General features: G+C 43.8%; 1 protein-coding gene across 2 annotated transcripts in view; it reads left to right on the forward strand.

The window, feature by feature from the left end:
* LOC105688865 (mucin-12) overlaps window positions 1-21,926 on the forward strand; it is a 118,261-nt gene that overhangs the window by 56,576 nt on the left and 39,759 nt on the right. For both annotated transcript variants that reach the window (XM_048657172.1, XM_048657173.1), the window contains exon 2: window positions 16,256-16,374. The gene's annotated coding sequence lies outside the window, so the exon portion shown is untranslated. The remainder of the gene's footprint in view (window positions 1-16,255; window positions 16,375-21,926) is intronic.

The raw sequence follows: 21,926 nt of genomic DNA on the forward strand, positions 1-21,926 counted from the left end.
CGACGAGAAAATACCTACGCCTAATGGCGTATCAAGACACGTGGAATTACAGTTTTGGAACATTGTCGACGGACGACAAACGTCGGTTTACGTATATTCGAACCGTTCGTACGCACTTTCGGGTAGTCCGACCGACTCGATCGACGAAAAATCATCAAATGACTCGAGCGGAATCGGCAAAGCCCTTTTGCTCAATTTCCTTTTTTCTCCTTATCGATATCGTCGTCCCGTCGTGCGTCGTCTTACGTTTTTTGTCTCCGTATTACTACGGCGCCCCTTTGAAAAGCATATATTTTATACACGGCACTGCAGGTTTTGGCCAGCCAGCTTTGTACTCTGTCAACTATCGTTGGTAAATTATTCATGCCGCGACACGGTTGGATACCGTTTCGCGAGGGAGTATAAGGGACGGACGGAACGACGGACGGGGGATGAGGAAGAGGGAAAGGGAGTAGCGGGATGATGGGCGGGTGGATGAAAAGAGAGCGAAAAGGGGGTGGGCTGCCGGCAAACTCTGCCGGCGGGTTCGCTCGACGATAACGACGAACATTAAATTCAAACAAGCCTTTCTCCCTCCCTCCCTCCCTCCCTCCCTCTTTTCTACCCTCAGTTTCTCCGAACACCCCGTTTTACTCGGCCCCGTCGCTCAAAGTGAAAGTGGCTCCTTCTGTGTGCGTGCTGCACCTTCACGCGTCCATAGGCCCTTGGCTTAATTGGTTTTGCTCTTTAAATCTGGTCGCCGCTCCCTTCCTTACCCCGCGCGTAGAACGAAAAAGTAGTCGAGGCCGAATAATCGTCGGAGTGAACATGTGGCTCGACTGTGACGTTGTCGCGATACCTGTACCGACGATTCGTCATTTTTTTCTCCGTACTTTTCTTCGGCGTGTTCGATCCGATCGAGTGTCGATTTTTGTCGAAACGTCGAGTTCGAATTTCCAGCGAATATTTAACGAGAAAGAAATTGAGAGTGCGAAAGCAGAGGACCGTAAAAGCGGAATTAGAGGGTAAGGAAATCTGAGAAGAAGCTCGACCTTCGGTCTTGACCTCAATTCTAACGGATCCTAACAACGTTGTCCTTAGGTCAGAATGATGGATGAACCCTTCCGACCTTCGGAGGGTCCGAGAGTTTAATCTCACCCCTGAACTACACGCCCGCTGTACGCGTATTCGTGTTTTTTTACTTCTATATTCACATGTATGAAAAACGATGAAAACGAAGGGTCCGGATCGAAATCTTTCGCCGCACCCTCCGTCGAGCGTATACGCGTAACTACAAGATTCGACGGCATCGCGTGACACGGATGCCCGAAAATTTAGGGGAACCAAAATTTTCACGCGCGCCCCCTTATTGGGTTAAGTTTTGTATAATTGAGCGGTACGCGGGAACCAGGGGGAGAAAGGAGAGGACGTTGTCAAACCATCCTATCGCCGTCTCAATTTTCAAGCGTCGCGACGACCGACTCGCCAACCGATGGCTCACTTTTTTTTATTTTCTCTTTCCTCTTCCCTCAACGAAAAAAAGGGCGAACGAAGTAGACGGCGTATTTGTTCTTCGAATATCTCCGGCGATCCAAATCGTCTAACAATGACGATCAGGTTGTTGTACATAGAACGGATTTCGAACGTCACGGGTCAAGATGTTCGGGTCGAGGATTTTTTGGCCGCGCGATTGCGAGAAACGGCCGGGAGTCATTGTTCGGAACATAAGTTAGGTATTCGCCAACTAAAATTATTGGATTAAAGTCAGGAAATTTGAAAAGCGCCGCATCGGTGTGTGGGGAGGGGGGGGGGGGGGGGGTGCACGTTACACCTACACAATCTTCGCCTCCACGCACACGTCGAACGGTCTTTACGTACAGTTATACTCGGGCTGCCGGGATCAAGGTGTTCAGTTTCCGAGACTCGTTTCCACGTTATACGTGATTCAGAATGCAAACGTTGACGCGAAAGTTTTATCGGAATGGAACGGGGGGACGACCCGGGTTGGGGAAAAGTGACATCGATCCACTTTCCTACGCTTCGCGACTCTCCTCCTCCTCCTCCTCCTCCTCCTCCTCTTCTTCTTCTTCTTCTTCTTCTTCCCCGTACTTCTTCACAGCTGACTCCGTCTAGCCGACTGTACTTTCGACCCGACTCACTCCCTCGCACGCCTTGTTCCCTCCCATCCCTTCACCTACACTCCCCCTTCAAAGCCCTACGCTCGAAACTCAGGTATACGTCAAAGTTACTTCTAAAAATTCCACGCTCCTCTTCACACGTGGTATGTATGTACGTATGTACGTGGTAAGGTGTAAAAACACGTTCTGAAACATTCTTTTTACATTATTACAGTCGCCGATGTGATTTCCATTTCCTTTTTATTTTCTTTATTTTCTTTATTTTTTGCAGTTATAATATTTGAACGATTGTTCGGTTTTTTTGTTTTTGATTTTTCCCCTGAGATGCAGACGTAGACGATTTTACCGTTTGGCGGGTACCGACTGACCGCAATTCACTTTACTTTTAAAGTCAATTAATTCTGTCTGAAGTAACTTTCCGACAAGCATCTGTACATAGGTATATACATACGTATGTAGCACATGCCTCGTACCTAACCCCGTTGGAAAAGCTTCACCGCGCAGAGTACCAAACAGGAGAACAAACTTTTCAACGAAATGAGATGATAATTAAAAGCAGAAAAGCCGAAGGAGTTTCTAACGATGTATAATAAATGGATTTTGTCGAATCGATTTTGTTACTCCGAACAATTTTTTTTCTTTCTTTTTTTGTTTGTTTTGTTCATCATAAAATCAACGTCCTGTCGCAGTTCATATACTCTACGTATACATAGAACTCATCGTCAGGTAAATCTATAAGCCCCGAAACGTAGGTGCGATAATCGAAACTTTCAGGGTGATGAAAACTTCCAATTTTTTTCTTCGTACCTTGCACCGCGGACATATCTCTGTTCGGTCGTATGATCGTTTCAGCAGCACGAAGAATTTCTAATATCTTTTTTTCGGTTTTCACCCTCAGCTGTGCAATTCGCTCATCATAATTTCCTTCGTTACATGTTCCGCTACCTGGCGAAGCTTGTCCAGGAATTTCAATTATTCAGTTTTAATGCTTCAATCGATTTTCACGGTCAACTCTTTGAATCGAGAGCGATGAGAAGTTTTATTTTACAGGCGATCAATCGAATATAATATTATTCCACTGTGAGAACGGCGTCTGGAAAACAAGAAAATAATCCGCTCCCCAAACTTCGGGAAATATCAAATCATCCTCAAGGATCTCGGCCTAGCTTATCTCCCCATCGATCTGCTTATCTCTCATCTATTTATCACCTTTTATTTTATGGTAAAGGAATTCTCTCCGAAGGATTTTCCATTTTGGTAGGGTTTTCTACCTTTTTTTCTTTTTTTATCTTCTCTTTTCTTCTTTCTCGTCGCTTATGTTGCCCGGGGTAACGGAGCCAGGAGAAGAAACAGCAGCAGTTGTAGTAAAAGCTGCACGAGCTTCTCCTGGACCGACCGAACGAGCCGAATCGACCCGTCGCCAAGCTAACGCGACCTCTCGACCTCCCTTTATATGAGATCGTAAACTTTCAAAACTCTTTTTCTATTCCGCTCGTTTTCTCTCGTTACACTTAACTCCCTTTTGGCTCAACTTGATGCGATCCCGTTTATATTACCCACAATCTGGTAATTTTTTTCTTTTTCTTTTTTTTCTTTCTCGTTCACCGTTTTTTTTTTTTTTTTTTTTTTTTTTTCACCTCCGTTGACGTATAGCGCACCCTTCCGACACCGGATATCAACGACGATCGCACTTCCGGCTTCGATTAGCGATCGATTTGCTTACTTTTCATCATCCGAAATGAAAATAGTGAGAAAGAAATGAATCAAATCGTTACACCCAAATTCCATCTCAGATCGGGTAAGTAGATCGGCTGTAATTGCGTAAAATAGTATGGCGTTTGGATTCTCGAAATTTTCGTTGCGGCGGATGCGCGACAAAGTATTTTCAACCATCACACAAAGTTCGCAGACTGATGACGCCCGCCCCCAATTTTATTTCAGCTATAATTCTCGCGCAGCTATTTGGGAAAATTCGTTTCTTGTTTTTCCTTTGCCTCATTTACTTCGCATTCGTGTCAGCGTGAATCTACGTGCGTTTCGCTCGAACGAAAACGCTGGAAATACGGGGGGTGACGGAAGTTTGTGTTGGATATTTAGTTGGTAATTCGTAAATGACTCGGCGTAAATCGTTGCGAGAATCGCTCTATGGAATCGATGTCGCAAACTGTAGTTGTAAGTTCGTCAATTTACCTCTGTACGAGTATCGGGGAATTGCGAGTGATTTGTTCGAGGGTATGTAAAACGCGTTTCGCGAACAAATTATCTCGCACACTTTTACAAGATATACGCAGAGAAGCTCGTCGCGAATCACGGAACCGTAGGAACGGGGAGGGGGGGGGGGGGGGGGGACAAAACGAGTGCGAGGGGAACGAGATTCAGAAATGAAAAGAACAACTGTACGCCATGGGGAGGAGGTAAAGAGGAAGAACGAGAAGCGGAAAAACGCGAGTGGGGAAAAATGAGAGTCGACTCCGAACGACGTCGAGTGGAATACAGTCGAGGGTAGATAAAAAAGAAATAACGATAATAAATAAGAGCGACAAACGCGTAGGTAAACAGCGTGGTTTTACGGCAAATAATGGCAATACCGTTAATCTGTTATTTTCAACGATTGTCCGGAGATATTGCACAAACTTTCATTCGTTCATTCACCCTCCCCTATTCTTATTTTTTCGTTCGTGTCGCGAATCCCTTTTTTCCCCTCTATTCACCGCCTCTAATATCCACGTAGATCCGGGTCCCGCGACGCGAGGGGCATCGACGCGGATGCGATTCGGGCGTCCGCCGCGTCAAGCACAGACGCAACGGCACACATATAAACGTCAAACGCACAGATGTCTAAATAAGGTTGATAATAGCCGTCGAGGTTGATTGGATGAATTAGATTTGAACGATACTAATTGACGGGGGGCGCTAACCCAACCCGACCCGACCCGACGCAACCGAACGAAATCGAAGCCTGACCACCTGTCGTGTTCCGATCGATCTGCCCTAGACACACGTATATATCCGTAAGGATGAGGAGGGATCGCTACCAGCTTGTGCACCGGAACACTCGATAACCGGCACTACCGCCTAACCTCCTCGCCTACACCGCGATACACAACTTGCTGCCGCGAAACTCCGCGTCGACTCCGGTGGGGAACCTGCACCGCCCTCCCGCTAATTATTAGTTGCGGAGTGCTCATCGATTTACTGTTATCACGACCCGATCCACAAGCCGGTAAACAACCCTGACCGTTTCGCCCGTGTATTGTTATATCTGCGAACTCCGACGTATCTCTACGTGAGTCCTCTCATCCTCCGCGACCCCGCCAAGTTGGGCTACGGGCGGTCGGGGTTCACCCCGTCGGATATCGCGAGTGTTTGAAAATATTCCAGCAACGTTTCGCGAAGCAGTTGAGACTCCGTGCGTTGAACGCGGCTGAACGAACGGCGGTGGCCGTGATTTGGACGACGGTGGGTCGGCTGGGTAAATACGCGGGGAGGTAAATGGATCGTTTGATCGTCACTTTCGGCGGCGAAACTAATTTCCGCTATTTTTTATGCGCACGCAAATTGATTTAGTTTACCGGGTTCTACTTCGCTCGTGGACCGCGTCTCTAACGCCGCGCCGTACGAAGTCAAATTGGCAAACCCGGCAGCTGGGGCGCGCGCTCCCAGACCCTAACAGCTGATACGATTATCCTTCGCCGTCGAGAGCTACCTGTCCGAACTTTCCAACTCGGTTCAGATTCCATTTTCTCTTTATCTCTCCCATTATAATTCCCCATCTCTCCTCTCCTCTCCTCTCCCCCCCCCGGTTTCCGTCCGCTCTCTCGTCAACGGTCCGTCGTTTCTGCTGCAGTCTTTCGAAAATCAGGAGTTCATTTTTTATCGCCCGACGCTGTCGGTTTCGTTTTTCGCAAAATCTATTCTCGGATTAATCGTCTTCTTTTTGTTTTTTTTTCTATTTGTACGAGGCGCGTGTTCTTTGTACATAAATTATCGATCAGGCCTCCCCGCTCTCCGTTGGCTCAACTTATTCTCCGAGCAATAGTAGGGCATCGATCGCGAGGTCTTTGTATTTCTCCGTTCCATCGGCTTTAAACAAACTCCAAGTAATTTCGTCGCGTCGTTCCGGCTCCGCGACGACACAACGATAATCAGAGGCGAGAACGGAATCGCAAAAAATGGAGAAAAAAATTGAAAATTCGAAAAAAAAAAAATAAATAAAAATCGAACCGGTTCGGCCGACTCGAGCTATCGGATTCCAAACGGTCGACTTTAAACCGCTAGCGAAAGAAAATCGATGGACGAGGAGTTTCTTGGCAGAGTTTAAATGAATCCAGCCGGTTAACACGTAAATTGTCGGAATATCTGGTAGACTTGAATTTCCTTTTTCATTCTTACACGGTGCAGCACTTCCCGTATACAATTCTCCCGTTTCCTTATCGAATACCTGGAAGTGCCTGGAATCGGAACGGAAGGGATTCGATGCGATTTGAGAAATAAGTATCGTAGAGAAAAAGCGTCGCCTCGTTCATTCGATCAGCTGGTGGAACACGGCGGAGGTGATTAACCGGCGAGAGTGGTTGAATAAAAATAGGGGCAGAAATTCAGGTCTAGTTTCCTCCCATCGCCGTATAAAAACTTTCTCCGTTCCAGTAATTCCCCGTTTATTTCCGCCTCAGGTCAACTGAGTCAGCGGTCAGGACCTGTTAATAGTGGTCGTTAAAATCTCTGATCCCAAAGTATGTATACCTATAGGGTCCGCGGATGGGGCGTTGCCATCGGGATCGCCTCCGCTGGACGGATAATAACGATCTCAACAAGTGATAACGAAATGGCCAACGAACGCACCGTATCCGAGTGTTTAATAACCATACGCGGATCGCTTTGGCATTTTTTCCTTTTTCTTCCCCATTTTGCGTCCCACCGCAGGGCTGACCGTGAATTTTATTTCCGCGGAATGCGAGCTCGGACAAAGTAGAGAAATTGATCGTAACCGATTCTTTTTCTTCTTTTCTTCGTCTTTCACGCGGCGAAACGTCGTCGGAATATTTATTTATTTATTTATGTTTTTTTTTTTTTTTTTTTTTTTTTCTTAGATTTAATATTTGATCGCATATGGACGCGTTAATTGACATTCAACGAACCGAACCGACGTATGGCTACGATACGACCAAAGTCGTCATTCGACCGAAACAGGCCTGATGTCATCGGTTATTTCTGCATTCGAGAGACTCCTCTCCTATGTACGCATACCGTACGTACACACGTGCTTACATACGCTGGTATGCATACGGCCTCTCTGCATTTACGAAGGCGTTTTCTATCGCGGTCTTCGCGCAGACAACTTCCTACGTATGAAGTATGAGCGCCGGGCGGCGTCGCGTGACGCGGAATTTAAACCAAAAAAAAAAAAAACTTTTGATTCCTAATCATTCCTGGCCCGAGCGTCGTCTCTTTATTTTCTTATCGTACTACTCCGGCTCTTTTTTCTTCTCCATTCGTTCGAATTGTTTCAATAAATATTGTTTTTTTGTTTTTTCCTCTCTTTGGACACGAGCGGTCAGATTTAAGCTAACAGGTAACAAGTGTAACGATGAAACACGTCTATTTCACGGATAATTAATTCCGGCGCTGAGTACCCTCCGGTTTATTTAGTTGGACCAATTAACGGAAATCTAATTGACACTGAACTCGTCTCACAGACGTCGGCACGCGATATCGGTATTAATTAGGCGAAATTCGCGATATTTTGCCGACAGCCCACGCCAGGATGCGAGATGATTTTTTCATGCGGTATTCGCGGTTAGCTTCGACGGTGAAAATTTCAATCGATTCTCGCGGAATTTCGCCCGAGCTTTTTCGACGATTATTATTATTATTTTTTTTTTTTCATACACCGACCGTTTCGGTTTCATTCGTCAAAGCCATCGGAACGCGTTATCTATTTTCGTGTTTCATCGGATTCTATTTATTTATTTTTTTTTTATTATTTTTATTTTTTCGTCGCTCTCCCCGCGAGGAATGTACCGGAAATGTCCAACTAAAATCTGAAAAAAAAAAGAACAAGCGACGGAACGAAGGCGCTTAGGAGTGAGTGAGCGGTAACCGACAATAACCAGCTGTGTAACCAGCGGGCGTCAAAGTACCGTCATATCTCACGATTTCCGACAAAATATTGCGGTTGTCTTTCTAAACTCACTCTATACCCCTGCGGGCGGCCAGGCAGGCAGTCGTATAACACGAGACAACGTCGTAGAGCCGAGGCGATCCAATCTTCGCCACGCTTCGCTGCCTCCTCTTTCCATCCTCTATTTTATACCCATCCCTCCGAAACTCCTACTTCCCTCTTCATCCCATTTTTTCCTTTTTGTCCACGAACTCTCCGTCTCACCAGCTTTTTCCACGCGATACACGTCTCGACGGCTCCCCGGTTATTCCGTGTAACATTTCCAATCGGGATTTGGCCGTACGCGACGACAAATAATAAATCAATCGGTGTACGGGCTGCGTCTGTGCTAAAACTTTGATTATCGATTTTTTCCTTTTTCGACGAAATTTTCGTTTTTACCACGTAGTCGGTCGCTCGCGATCCACTCGGGCTCGCACGAGGCGGTGTAAATCGATCGATACAAATGCTGACGCCGGCGAATTAAGATATGTCCGCCGTCTGCGCTGCGACGTAAATTATTATGACGTGGCGTTCTTGATTTATCAGAGGAAGAAACGGAGAGAGAGAGAGAGAGAGAGATGGAGATGGAGATGGAGATGAAAAGAGGTTAACGCGGTGGCGGGTAATAAGCTCATTATAATACACTTGCGCTGATATATTACCATCGATCAATGAACGAGAACTCGCGGAGCTGAGGGCCCTGCGGATATTTTAAAGTTGCAACTGATCGCGCGGAGCGTCGATGAACTTGGTTTTCTCGGTAATGTCCACACGGCTGAAATATTAAATATTATATATATCTCGCTTCGGTACGATCGGAATGTTTCCGTTCACAAACATCAAAGTATTCGGGTTACTAGTTTATGCTCGTCGAGTTTCCAGTTTCAACTCACCGTCGTATTTTCTTAGTTCGAATCAGCCGTTTGGAGTTGATTTTGTTCGATGAGAATCACGCAACTGCAAAATCGCTGCGTATACCCCAAATTGTAAGGTATATATAAAGATCCTTTTTTCTTCGGTTATGGGGTGAAAAATCAATGTTTTTTTCTTCGGGATTTTCTTATACATTTTGACCTCGGGAATCCGAATCTTGAAGCAGAATTGATTTATCTTAAAAAAAATGATCGAGTTTATCGCCAATCGTTCGGTTTTTAAAGTGAAGAAATTAAGATATCTCGAAGGATTGCAGTGTTAGTCCAACTTTCGTTGGCTCGTTCGTCATATTTTTCTATTCGACTTCACGGATCTGCAATTCGTTTTAATATCGTGAAGATATGCAGAGTGCGAATGAACGGAAAAATCATTTGAAAAAAAAACAACCAGAAAGCAAAAATTTCTACAACCAAAAGTTGCTGATTCCGCGGCTGATTGTTGAGCGCTGCACAAGTCAGCAACATTTTCGGCTGATTCATATACGTATAGTAGATACAGTAGAGGCAATGACCTCTGACTAATTTAAATACTATGAGGTACTTGAAATTTTAACGAAAGGAATTTTTCCAAAGCTCTGCGGCTCCAATGCAATCGTTGTAAGCGCATATAGAACAAAATTTATCGTCCAAGTAAGTTTGAAGCTGTTCCGTTATTTATTCCGTTGTAAACGGTACGTAACGATTATTAATCTTCTTACTTTTGTTTCTTACCGTTTTTCCGACCGCTGAATTCGCTCTGTCGAATGTCTATAATTAACGCGATGTCATCTCCTCGCTTGTCCCGTACTCTCCCGGTGGCATTCGAAGCGCACAAAAGCCGAGCCCATGTTGTGTAACTTTACCCTGGTTTTGATGCAAATTGAAGATAAACTCCCCCCGCGCTTACATCATACACACGATGTACTGTATACTCGACTCGTTTTTGCTGCATACGTCCCTTACAGAGTACCGCCGCGCACGCACACACACACGGCTGAAACAAGCCGCAATTCATTCGGTTTAATTTACAGTCACGCCAATTGAATTGTATATGATTTTTTTTCGTTATTTTTTCCATTTTTCTAAACGCTCACCCCTTATAAGCGGACAGCAGTAACCCTCAGAAGTACCTACGCGTAAAATGGGATGGTGGTTATCATGTGCCAACCGCTGACGTCGCCCGATATCCCGTACGGTTTCGTCCGACGGATGACGTTCCACACGTCCGCGGTATTTCGTAATCTGTGGCATTTTTTTTTTTTTTTTCTCGACACGGTGGTGGTAAGCCTGTGACGGGCATCGCGACGCTCGTTCGTACCTTCGCTCGCGTTACATTCGCGTTATTTTACCGAGCAAGCATCGATCCGACCTGAAATCAGCCTATATCCACCTCGTAACCGGCCCACCAGTCAAACGGCGGAATTCGCATCGGTTGTAAATATCGACGATCATTTTTCCCTTACACCCCACCCTCGATATCACCCTCGATACATTTTATCGGCATTGTATAAATGTACGCGTACACCAACATCTTTCGTGTATTTATTTTTTTCCCCATTTTTATACCCCGCCGTTTCTCTTCGCACGAGGTTTTTCCAATCGGTAATCGGGAATCACTTTTATACACGGGCCTTGTATACCTACGCGGTACGGTTCGACTCTGTTTTTTTTTTTTTTTTTTTTTTTATCTCTCTTTTATTTCGTCGCTATTCTTTAACCCCTGTTGTACGTCGGGGGTGTGAATTGAGTCGATGTATTTTTACGATTCACTCTCCCCTCCTTTATTTCCAACTCTTCCGAATTCTTATGCTTGAAAAACTTTTGAAAATTTTGAAGTCTTTTTTTTTTGTTTTTTTTCCTTCTCAATTCTCGAGGGATCGGATACCCCGTGTAGTTCGACTCGGAGAACTCGACGGCGGTCATTCGCTTCCGGCGCTATCGTAACCCGAACTTTTCATTTTCTCCATTCTCTATTTTCTCACTGTCGAGTTTTCGCTCATTGAAAAAGATAATCGAGTAATACGTAGGGGGTGTGCTTGCGGCGGTGGTTTTAACAATAAGCGGCTGGCAGGCGGCGAGAGGAGGTAATATACACTCAGTTGAGCTCGAAACACTGATTCAGCAAAGCGGTAGGAAAACGAGAGAATAATAATCGCTTGGTTATATACGAAACGAGCGAGTAACACCGTGAGGCTTGAATTCATTAGGGTGGAAGTTAAGGCAACTCTTATACATATACCACTCGGAGCCAACTAACTTCCTCTATCCGCGCGTTATAACCATTTTACCGTCATCCTACTAGATTCCTCTTTCTTCCCGATCCTGCACCGCGCGTACGACGTCTGTGACGTTCCCGACGAATATTAGGTACGTCTTACATATAGGAGAACGTGAAAGTTTAAACAATTCATTTTGTCAGTAATTTAATCGGAGTGTACTCGCTGTTACAGAAATTTTTCTACCGATCGTTAGAAAACGATCGCAGGTTTATAATCCGTGTGGATGTCGTGTTCACGTTTGTATCGGCGGAGAATTCGTGAAAAGTTTATTCGACGATTCCGTTTCGGGGTAGGTTAAACCGCTTCAATTGGCGGAAGGAAATGGAAATGGGGAATCGTTCGGACCGCGCCGTACAGACGGACCTTTGAACGGCTTTCTTTCCTCTCTTTCTTACTCTCTCTCTCTCTCTCTCTCTCTCCCTCTTTTATCCTCCCTTATCTTCGTCCTGCTCACTCGGTGAACGGGGGATGTTCGACAAAATGGGTAGAGGAGCAGTCGGAACAACTACCCGTGCAGGAACAATTGAATTCTTTTTATTCGCCCACGGGTTCGGTAGAGCGCCAAAAATGAAGCGAGGTGTTCCTCCGGTCTCCTTTACACGTCTGTTCGAATTTGCAACCCACTTTAAACCTTGTCGTAATTCATTTTTCGCCCCTCACTCGTACGTATGTAATTTTTGGTTTAATTTGATATTTCATCCCTTTCGCGATTCTTTTTGCCTTGTCTCGTTTCCGCGTCATTCGAATGATCCATTTCGGAACTGGGTGAAGGCCTCGCTCTGCATTTGGCAAAAATTTTTCCCGTAGAAAATCTTCGGTTGTTTGGTTCCATCGATTCAACTCGGCGATTAGATTACTACGAGCGGCTACTCGCGTTCGTTTCTTCGGTTTTTACGATCAACGGATTCGCGATACATTAGCCGAGCCTTGAACGTGGATAACGCTTAGCTTACTTTGATCCGTGGTTAATGAATTAACGGTAATTGGCCTCGCCATTAAAGTGTCACAGTACGGTGACCAAAGTCGTTAGTAAGATGAAGACTGGGGTGGGTGGTGCGTCGGTGGGTAAAGGACGCCCGATGGTTTCTTTGCGGTGCTGATTTCAAAGCTGATGGAATTTCCACTTTTCTCTTCCCCCGTTTCGCTCTCTCTATCTCTATCTCTCTCTCTCTCTCTCTCTCTTTACCGCGTAACGCGAGTCACCGCAGATTCTCAATTCAGCCTTTCCTCTCCCTCGTTTCTCCAGCGGTAGTCGGAACGACTGTACCGTGATCGGGATACCGTAGGTCGTATCCCGCAGGTAGATAAAATTTCCTCGACTTTTTCAACGTCGAAATAACATATCGGCGATATACCTTTTGTAATTCGTTTATAATTCGATTGAAATGCAGATTGCGAATTATTTCTTACTTTGTTTTATTTTTCAAATTGAAAGCGACCGAGCGAATCGACCTCATGGAGAAACAACCTTTAAGGATAACAGGAGAGCGCTTAATCGGTATTGAAAATTACCCAATTTTTGGATGCCCGAATTTTCTTAATTTCTCTCTTCCTTGGACGCGCGCCACTTGCACTCTCCGGTAACGGAGATGTTTATGCCGCGCGAAAATTAGCCCCCCTTCTATACTCCGAATATATAGGAATATATCGATTTCTGTATTCGTTGCATTAAATCGCTTCTAACGAACGTTAACTCGCGGGATACTATCAATTATAATTCCCTACTTAAGCCGCTCACTCGCGCGTTATTACATCTGTAATCCTCTTTAACGGTTGTATAATAGTGAGCACAACTGATATTCTCAACAAGGTTATACACGTCGAAATCGTATCTAAAAGCTTGTACCGTTATTCGATCGGTAAATCCTAATTGAGAAATCCATCCGATTTGTTTTTCAATGCTTATATACGTACCTAGCAGCGATGGCTATTGGTTACATAAATTTATGTACACCGTGCCCACGCGAATACGCGGAAGATGTATAAATTTTTTTTTTTTCTCTCATTCCTTCTCTTCGGGTTTTTATTTGATATAATTTATTTTATTATTATTTTGTTTTTTTTTTCGTTTTCGCGCTCCGTGGGCGAAATCAATGATCAACGGTGCGCTTTGAATCTCGAATAGATTCGCGGAGGTTCGTTTCCATGTATATTATACACTTCACGCCGTCGCTTTTGCTCCTGCCGATGCTGCCTTGTGGCGGATCGTCGAGGTGCTCGTTGCCCAAGGTCGATGTCTGGCACAGATTTACCGCGACACGACGTTACGCGTCGAACGCGTGTGTATAGCCGTTGTATGGCGGCGCATACCTGTACACCCGTATAGGTCTCGAAAATTCTCCCTACACAAACCGAAAACTCTGAATAGGTATACATTAAGTTTTCGTGTGTGCGAAGTTTGACGAAAGAGAGAAAAAAGAGGTGAAAAAAAAAAAAAAAAAAATGTAACGAAACGAAACATCGAGCGTTGGAGAAAGTAAAAGAGAAAAGGTGTAGTTGTACCGTGGCGTTTTTTTTTTTTTTTTTTTCTAGATTAATCACGCTTTTCAGAAGGTGACGGACCGCCGAGTGTCGCGTACTTTGTGACGTACACGTAGACGCGCGTGGAGAATGAAAAAAAAAAAAACAAAATGTGCAAAAGGAAAAGAAAATATGATTTTTCACAAAGAAATTTACTCGAGACTGTACGAAACGCGCGAACTTTTCTCATTGAAGTGGCGGTTTTTCAAAAGCTACACTGCAGCGTTATCGACTCTTAAAAGATATATGTAATTTCTTTTTCGTACAAAAAATTACTGTGAAAGAAACACTTTGAAGTCGAGTACGCGGATACGCGCAGGTATACATATAGGTATATGTGTGTACAGTATACACGTACGTACATATTTTACGCATACCCAACCAGATGGGTAAATTATGTAGAGGTGATAAAATTTTTCTTGAAAAGTCATAAGTCACTCTTTAATTTAACGAGGTATATTTAAAATTCTCACATGCGACAGCGGGAGAAGATTTTTATGCGCCACACCGCAGCGCAGCGGTGGTAACGGGGTGAGCAGGTAGTATTGTATGTATGTATGTATGTATGGTACAGCGCGGAAAGTGTAAAACGTTATTCATCATCTCTTGCAACGCAGTTTTTCTCTGCACAGTTGCGCTCGCGTTGCTCACACAACGAGATGCCACGCCGAATCTACTGCGCGTCGCGCCCGCCGGTGGTATTTAATTTTCACTTTTTATCACGCCGGTTACAGCCGCTTCGAAAATATACACGTGAACTCGCCGCGGTTCGTAGCGCACTTGATCGTGAAAAGAAGAAGAAGAAAAAAACAGAAAAAACACAAAAAAAAGAAACAAAACTAAAATAAAATACTCGCTCTATACTCGCACCCGTCCGATTAAATTCCTCAAATTCTTGCGATCTCCGCGATATTTGAATCGCGTCTCGGCGGATAACGGTGAACTCCGAGACGATTCACCTGTGGAATTTTGTATCCCCCGTCCCCCGCCGATATGACCGAGTTTGAATCGCCGTGATTTTTTTTTTCTTCAAAAGGTGTGTCGATTTCACGGGAAATATGCATGAAATTTTTTAACGGTCAACGAACACGCGTGGAAATCGATGGGAGCCAGATTTCCTTGACCCTGCGGTAAAGCGTGTGTGTCCTGATATCTTTCGTAACATATTAAGACGCCCCGCACCCGGCGTGGCAACTATAAAACGACGACGAGGAATAATTAAGGAACGAAAATACCTGGGCAATCGCAGCTCTTGGAATAAGCAATTTTTTTTCCCCGACTGGCGCAGCCACCGTAGCTTTCACCGTACACTCTCAAATTCCCTCGGTTCTCCGAAGAATTTCTTCATCCCGTCGTATATGTATGTATATATCTCGCGTACGTGTATATCGATGTACACGCGGTGTACAAACATCAAACGAATAGCCGAGAGTAACTAAATTTTCGAATCTCCGTCGGTCTATAGCGTGTAAATAAATAGTTTGTCTATTTTTACGGTGAGTGGGGTACACGGTGATTTTATCGCATCGAGAACGGACCTTGTACCGATACGCTTTCACAATAACGTAGCGACGTCCGTGAAAATTCAAGCATTACCACCGAATACGTTAAGGGTTATCAGTTTTTCGTCGATCTTCTTTCAATCGTATACAACCGTCGCAGACCCTAGTTACGCGAGGGCGAACGAAACGATGTTGAAAAATTTGATTTTTTAATCCATATTCTCAATCTGCGAGACTATAGAGACGTACATTTATTTCTCTCTCTCTCTCTCTCGTTTTTTGTTGATTTTTAACCAGGTCTCTCGCACGGCGTGGATCCTGTTATAAATTATTTATATCGCGGGTGGGGCGCGCGACGTATTGCATTAAATATGAAAACCAATATAAACTTTTATCAGTGTGCAGAAACGAGCTGAGCGGAGCAAAAGAAGAAGAAGAATAAGAAGAAGACGGTGCGCGCCGCGTCTCGCGTGTGTACGTACAGTCGCGAACGATGGCACCAAGCGTCGAAAACTGCACGTATCGACGTTTAATCAGACGCACGTGGTACGCTTGTAAATCGTAACCCCGTTCTCGAGTTATCTCATAACCCGGATAACTTTCGCGAAATAATCGCGAGCGACGAACGGTCGGTAGGAGAAACAAATAGAATAGATATATATCCCCGGATCTAACGATTCTAGTATCCGTCCCGCCGAAACCAGTCGGTTTCCCCTCATCAAAAATTCATTCGATTTAATATTTTCTCTCACCTCTGTTCCAGGATGCAGAAGTCACGAAGAAGTACCTCGGTACTGGAGGTAGCGCGCACGCGCCCGGTCAGTAGGGCTGGCTAGTAGCCCCGTCGAAGCCCATTCCCGACACCCTGCAGGCACACACCAGGTGAGAGCCCCCGCCATATAAATTCCTTCCATAAACTAGCCGCGGACACTGCGCTCTCCCCCTCGTGACCGTAAATAAAGAGGTGGAAAATATTTTCCCACCAATTTCTTCATCGATTTCATATCTTCCCTATACTTTGTTATATTTCTCCTCGCTTCGCCTCCTTTTCTTTTATATATCTCTTTATCGCTGTCCCCGGCGCGCACGGAGGCCTCCTCCGTGGCGTTGTACGCCTGGCGTGGTGGATCCCGGGCGATATACGTGCGAGGTTTGGAGATTGATGGGCGATCGGATAAGTCCGGATGCTCGTGAATGAGTCTCGATACCATCCGATCGAGTGGGACAAGCTACGGGATGAGTACTGTGCGAGCGTGTGCGGTATTCGAGGCGAACTACTCCACCACCGTACGTCGGACTTTAAGTCCGTCGATCGTTGCGCCGACGTTATCGTTTAGATTCGAGATATGAAAAGGAGTCGCCTTCTACTTCCACACGTTAATACGTGACTACCGCCGGTCGTTTTCTTTCGCGTCGCGTTCAAGAGAACGTCGTGAAAATTATCTCGGCTTTTGGGTATAGGATAAATCTATGAAGAAACGGGGCGAGAAAAAAAAAAAAAAAAAGAAATTGGAAAAAAAGAAAAAAGTTGTTTTTTTTTTACCGCCAAGCCCGTTACGATATGGTTGTTTGAAGGAGAAACGATATAGTCTGGTTCTAAAAAAAGACTCGTCTTAATTCCCTCGGTTTTCAAGAAGCTTTATATTTTCATTGACGTTGAATCTGAAAATAACTCGGTACAGCTGCGGTATTTTACCTCGCTTTAGCCCCTTATTTTTTCGTTTTGTTTCATACTATTTTCTTCTTTACTTTCTTCCGTCGCACCGTTCGTAGGAATGAAAATGATTTTTCCGTCGGTCCGAAACGGTAAAGAAAATCAAGGGTTTGAAATTGGGTTCCCATACGTGCGATATCATGCGCAGGTTAATCGAGAAATTCAACCGTCTCGTAATATTACACCACCGCCGTTTGCACGGGCGACAATCCTTTGAATTTTTCAAAAGACGACGTCGGTTCCACCAGATGAATTAGATGATTGCCGTTATACTACGTACCTACTACACGTACACCGATCCCAGATGTGCCCCGCTATTCCGCCACCTTATCGTTGTACGCGATAATATTTTATACACTTTTATTATTATTATTATTATTGTTATTATTATTATGTTTTATTTTTATTGTACAGTGTGCACGCGTGTGCGTGTACAAAATTGCGCTATCTCTCGACTTCTAACGTCGTCGTCTTATTCATATCCTTGCCACTGAAATATTTGTCTGTAAATTCTATGCGAAGTTTTCTTACGCTCTGCAGGTTGCGGAATAGCATAAAAATGTGAATCACAAATTTTCAAGCGATTGTTTTATCCGGAGACAAAGAAAGAGATCGATGAGACGGGAATCATCGCACATCGTGTAGTTTATCGTATACGTTTGTAAAATATTTTGTGAAATACTCTGAAAAATTTTTCAAATCTATTTTCATCCGATCGTAATTTTCGAATGACTTTCGCAAATTGATAATAAACTATGGATTTTTGCACGGAAGGTTTCCGAATGGGTGGTACGGTATAGGTACGTACCGTATACCGCGGTGCAGGCAGTAAATACATATATATTTCAGGTAGATACGTATAGAGAGAGAGAGAGATAGAGAGAGATAGAGAGAGAGAGAGAGAGAAGTATAACAGAAGTTTATAACTCAACTTGGGCAGAGATCTGCTACCGCCGCGGCGCTACGGTATTAGTTACCTGTCAGCTTTTCCCCCTGTGATCCCTCCTTTTCTCTTGCCAGTTTTCTCCTCTTTCCTCTTTTCATCCCTCTACCTTCGAGTTTTCCGCGAAAATTCAACCTCCCCCTTATCTCTACCGAGGTTCCCTGTGGATTCAGGCCGCGGGCCACCGCTATGGTACAAGTAATTAACTTCAAGTGGCTAATTAATATCAATGCTACGCTACGCGGAGAACCCGTTTAGTCTTTTTATAGTGTCTGCAGTTTGCTTCTCTTTTTTTTTGTTTTTTTTTTCGTTTGTTACTTTCCTGTCTCTTTTTCTTTCATTCGTTATTCCCTCGGTTTTCTTTTTTATTTCTTTTATTCGCTTCCATTATTTCAACTTTTCCATTTTAACGTACCTATTTTATTTTTCATTGTTTTATCAAGTTCTACTCGAATTATAAGCGAATTCCAGATATTCTATAAGTAATTCAAAAGTTTATTTTCACACCTTTTCTTCCCGCTAAATACGTACGTATTCTACACTTATAAATTCACACCGAGCCTGCGGAGGAAACTAATTCAACAAATGCTCGACTTTTCCGTCGTTATACGGAAATTTTTCAATTCGCGTCAAATTCCTTTCATTTTTTTTTTCAAGTTCTCGAAGTGACTTACCCCCGTAGAAACGCTTGGTACAGCTTCCGAAATTTTACGAGACATTCGTCAGCTGCTGTTTCAACGTGGTGGAAAGGGAAAAACAAAAGTGAAGAGAATCGAAAAAGAAGAGAATAAAAAATACAGTTTCACGTTCTCGTGAAGAGCGTCCGATTTTATTCGTTCTCTTTTATTTATTTTTTTTCTTGTAACTTCATCCGTATGTGTCCGAATTGTTTTACAAAAATAAGTTCGTTTTCTCGGCACGTTGATAATTGGAAATTTGTCGAAATTTTTTTTTTCTTGAAACGAACAAGAATTAAAAATTAAAGAAAACCGTCAAAATAAATCACTTCACTTTCTACCTGCATTGATGGGATTTTTTTTTCGATCGTTAGTATCGGTGCGGGAATATGGTAATTAACTTCATGCATGTAGTACCAATACAGAGTGTAACGCCGATAGCATTTCCACAATTAGCTCTCGTTTCCAAGCAATTGATTTTACAATTGTTACAGGAATACAGACCGGAAAGCTCTGCCTAATTAAATCAAGTAATGTGGGAATTACTACGTTAGATCAGACGACATAAAATTACCGCAAAATTCACCGCTCGCGAATCGGACAGTTTTCACGTAACTTGTCCGTATAACGCACGTATACCCTATGGTCCGACGAGGCCTCGCATTTATTTATTGAAATTTTTTTTTCTCTCCTTTTACTCGTGATCCTAAAATCCGGTTTTCTCAAGCTCACGCACTCATGTCTCTGAAAGTATCGCGTGTGTGTACAGCTTGTGTAGTAATAAAATTTTGCCAATTTTTTTACTTTTTCTCCTTCTTCTCTTGTATCCAATTATTAAAAGTATTATACATTCATCGCGGGATCCGAGACGAAGAATTATCCACATTTTCAACTTCCAGACTTTATTAATCCCGGGTATATGGAAAATATTTAGCGCTAAAATTTGTTGCTCTCTTGAATCATCGTCGTTGTTGTTATTATTATTACCATTATCATTGTTCGTTTCCTTTCCCCGGTCAATTTTTATTTTTTTGATAATGAAGAGAACGAGAAAAAAAAAATTCTCTCCAATTAGAGAAAGCGAGTGGGGTGTCTAATTATCGCGTTGTTTATCGTTCGGCACGTGCAGTACGTGTACGTAACGTACGTACGTACAACAGAGTAGGTATACGAGGTTCGTAATTAAAGCCATGTTTAAAAATAGGAAATACGATTCCATTCAATCCTAATAAATAAAAACATACCCACCTACCTACCTACCTACTGCATATATAAGACACGCGATACGAGCGTATCGACGATTCACGTTAGGTGGAGTTGCAGGTGATATATATATAAATATATATGCGGAAAACGTTTACTCGTTCCACGTAGGTCTCGATATACCAGCGGCTCCTTTTCTCCCCGTCCGTCTCTTTCTCACTTCGACAATAACTTCTCGGGCAAGGTGGAGTGCGGAGAATGTCTCAAGGTCTCTTTGAAACAGCACGCGGTAATTGCGGCGTACTGCAGCAGATGAGATCTCGAGTAGTGTGAGGTAGAAGCTCTATACGAACGTATGTAACGTAAGTAAGCCGCATTACTGCACGGCGCTGTTACAGCGAACCGTAAGGCTAAACGCACCTCGACTCGGACACGTGTACCAACTTTACAATTATACATGTAGGTATAAAGTACTGCGTATATAACGCCTATATATATATATATATATATATATATATATATATATATATATATATTCAAAGTACTTTTATACCACCTATCTATCTCCCCATCAACATTCATCTTTTTTACGCGGACTCTGCGCGATGTATCCCTCTGTCTGTATGTAACGCGAGCGCTGTAAAAAAAGGGAGTAGAGAAAAGGTAGAAAAAAGAAACGCGCGCCAACATTTGTACAAATCACCACTGCGCGCGGCAGCGGCAGCTGCTCCTGCAACGCAATCTGCATCTGATAATATACAAACGCGTTACGTTTCGTAATACCTATCTGCAGCGAGTTACTAACTTCCGCTTTTTTTTTTTTTACGTTCGCTTATTAAAGCTCCGCCGTAACTCTGTAGAAAGAAAATCAAGGAGACCGACCGCGGAACGGGATTTTCAATTAAAATTTTCTCCACTCGTATCCAGTTTTTTTTTTGTTTTTTTCGTTTTTTTTTTTTTTTCGTAAAGATGCGTCGTTCAATCGAACATCTCGTTGCGGGACGCGACAAATTTTTCCCGGTTAGTTTTATTCGCGTATCCGCCGATTCGATGTAGAAATCGATAGTGAACGACGAGTGGACGTTTATAATATTGTTTTTTTTTTGTTTTTTTTTTAATTTTTCATATTTTGTCAAATTTGTTTCGACACGTACGCGCGGAATACCGAACTGAGGGGGATTCGATTAAAGCCGATGTGTCACTCGATGTTTTTCATCGTATCACGGTGGGCTGCACCCTGTGAAAAATACAGAACGAATCGAACGACAAGATTGTGTTACGAGTTCATAAATTCATATGGATAAAGTCACCGCTTCAATTTCTCCAATCGAACCATTTTTTCTTCTCTATTTTCAACGAAACGTAACGAAAATTGTTTAACGAAATAATTCCACGTACGGCGGAAATTCTTTATGAAAAAGAAAAGAAAGAAGAGAAAATAGACGGCTATTTTTTGTCCTCTCTTTTTTTTTTTCCTCCTCCTCCTCTTCTTTACTTTCGTTTCTGCTTAGCTACGGTTATCGTCGGTGGTCCATTAGGTTTATTCGTCTAGATTTAAAAAGTCGATAAAACTCGGAGGAATCACCGGGGGCGGAGGGTGGCGAAGAAAAAGGTACGGAAGGGGGGCGAAGGGGGGCGAAGGGGAGGGAGCACCGCCGCGGGATGAATCGGAATAAGGGCGCGAAAGTGGCGGAATATATAAATTTATTTCAGTTCGCCTAACTCCGTCGTCGGCTTGGTTTTCGATCGTTTGCGATCTATTTTCGATGTCACTTTGTCGTCGGAATGACAGACACGGGTATAATCTGCTTTAGCTCGCTGCTCCGCCTCCTCCCGCTCCTACCACCACCACCACCACCACCGCCGCTATCGCCACCCCCTGCGCACCCCTGTGTGT

Source organism: Athalia rosae, chromosome 6, assembly GCF_917208135.1.
Source record: "Athalia rosae chromosome 6, iyAthRosa1.1, whole genome shotgun sequence".
Classification (NCBI taxonomy): Eukaryota; Metazoa; Arthropoda; class Insecta; order Hymenoptera; family Athaliidae; genus Athalia; species Athalia rosae.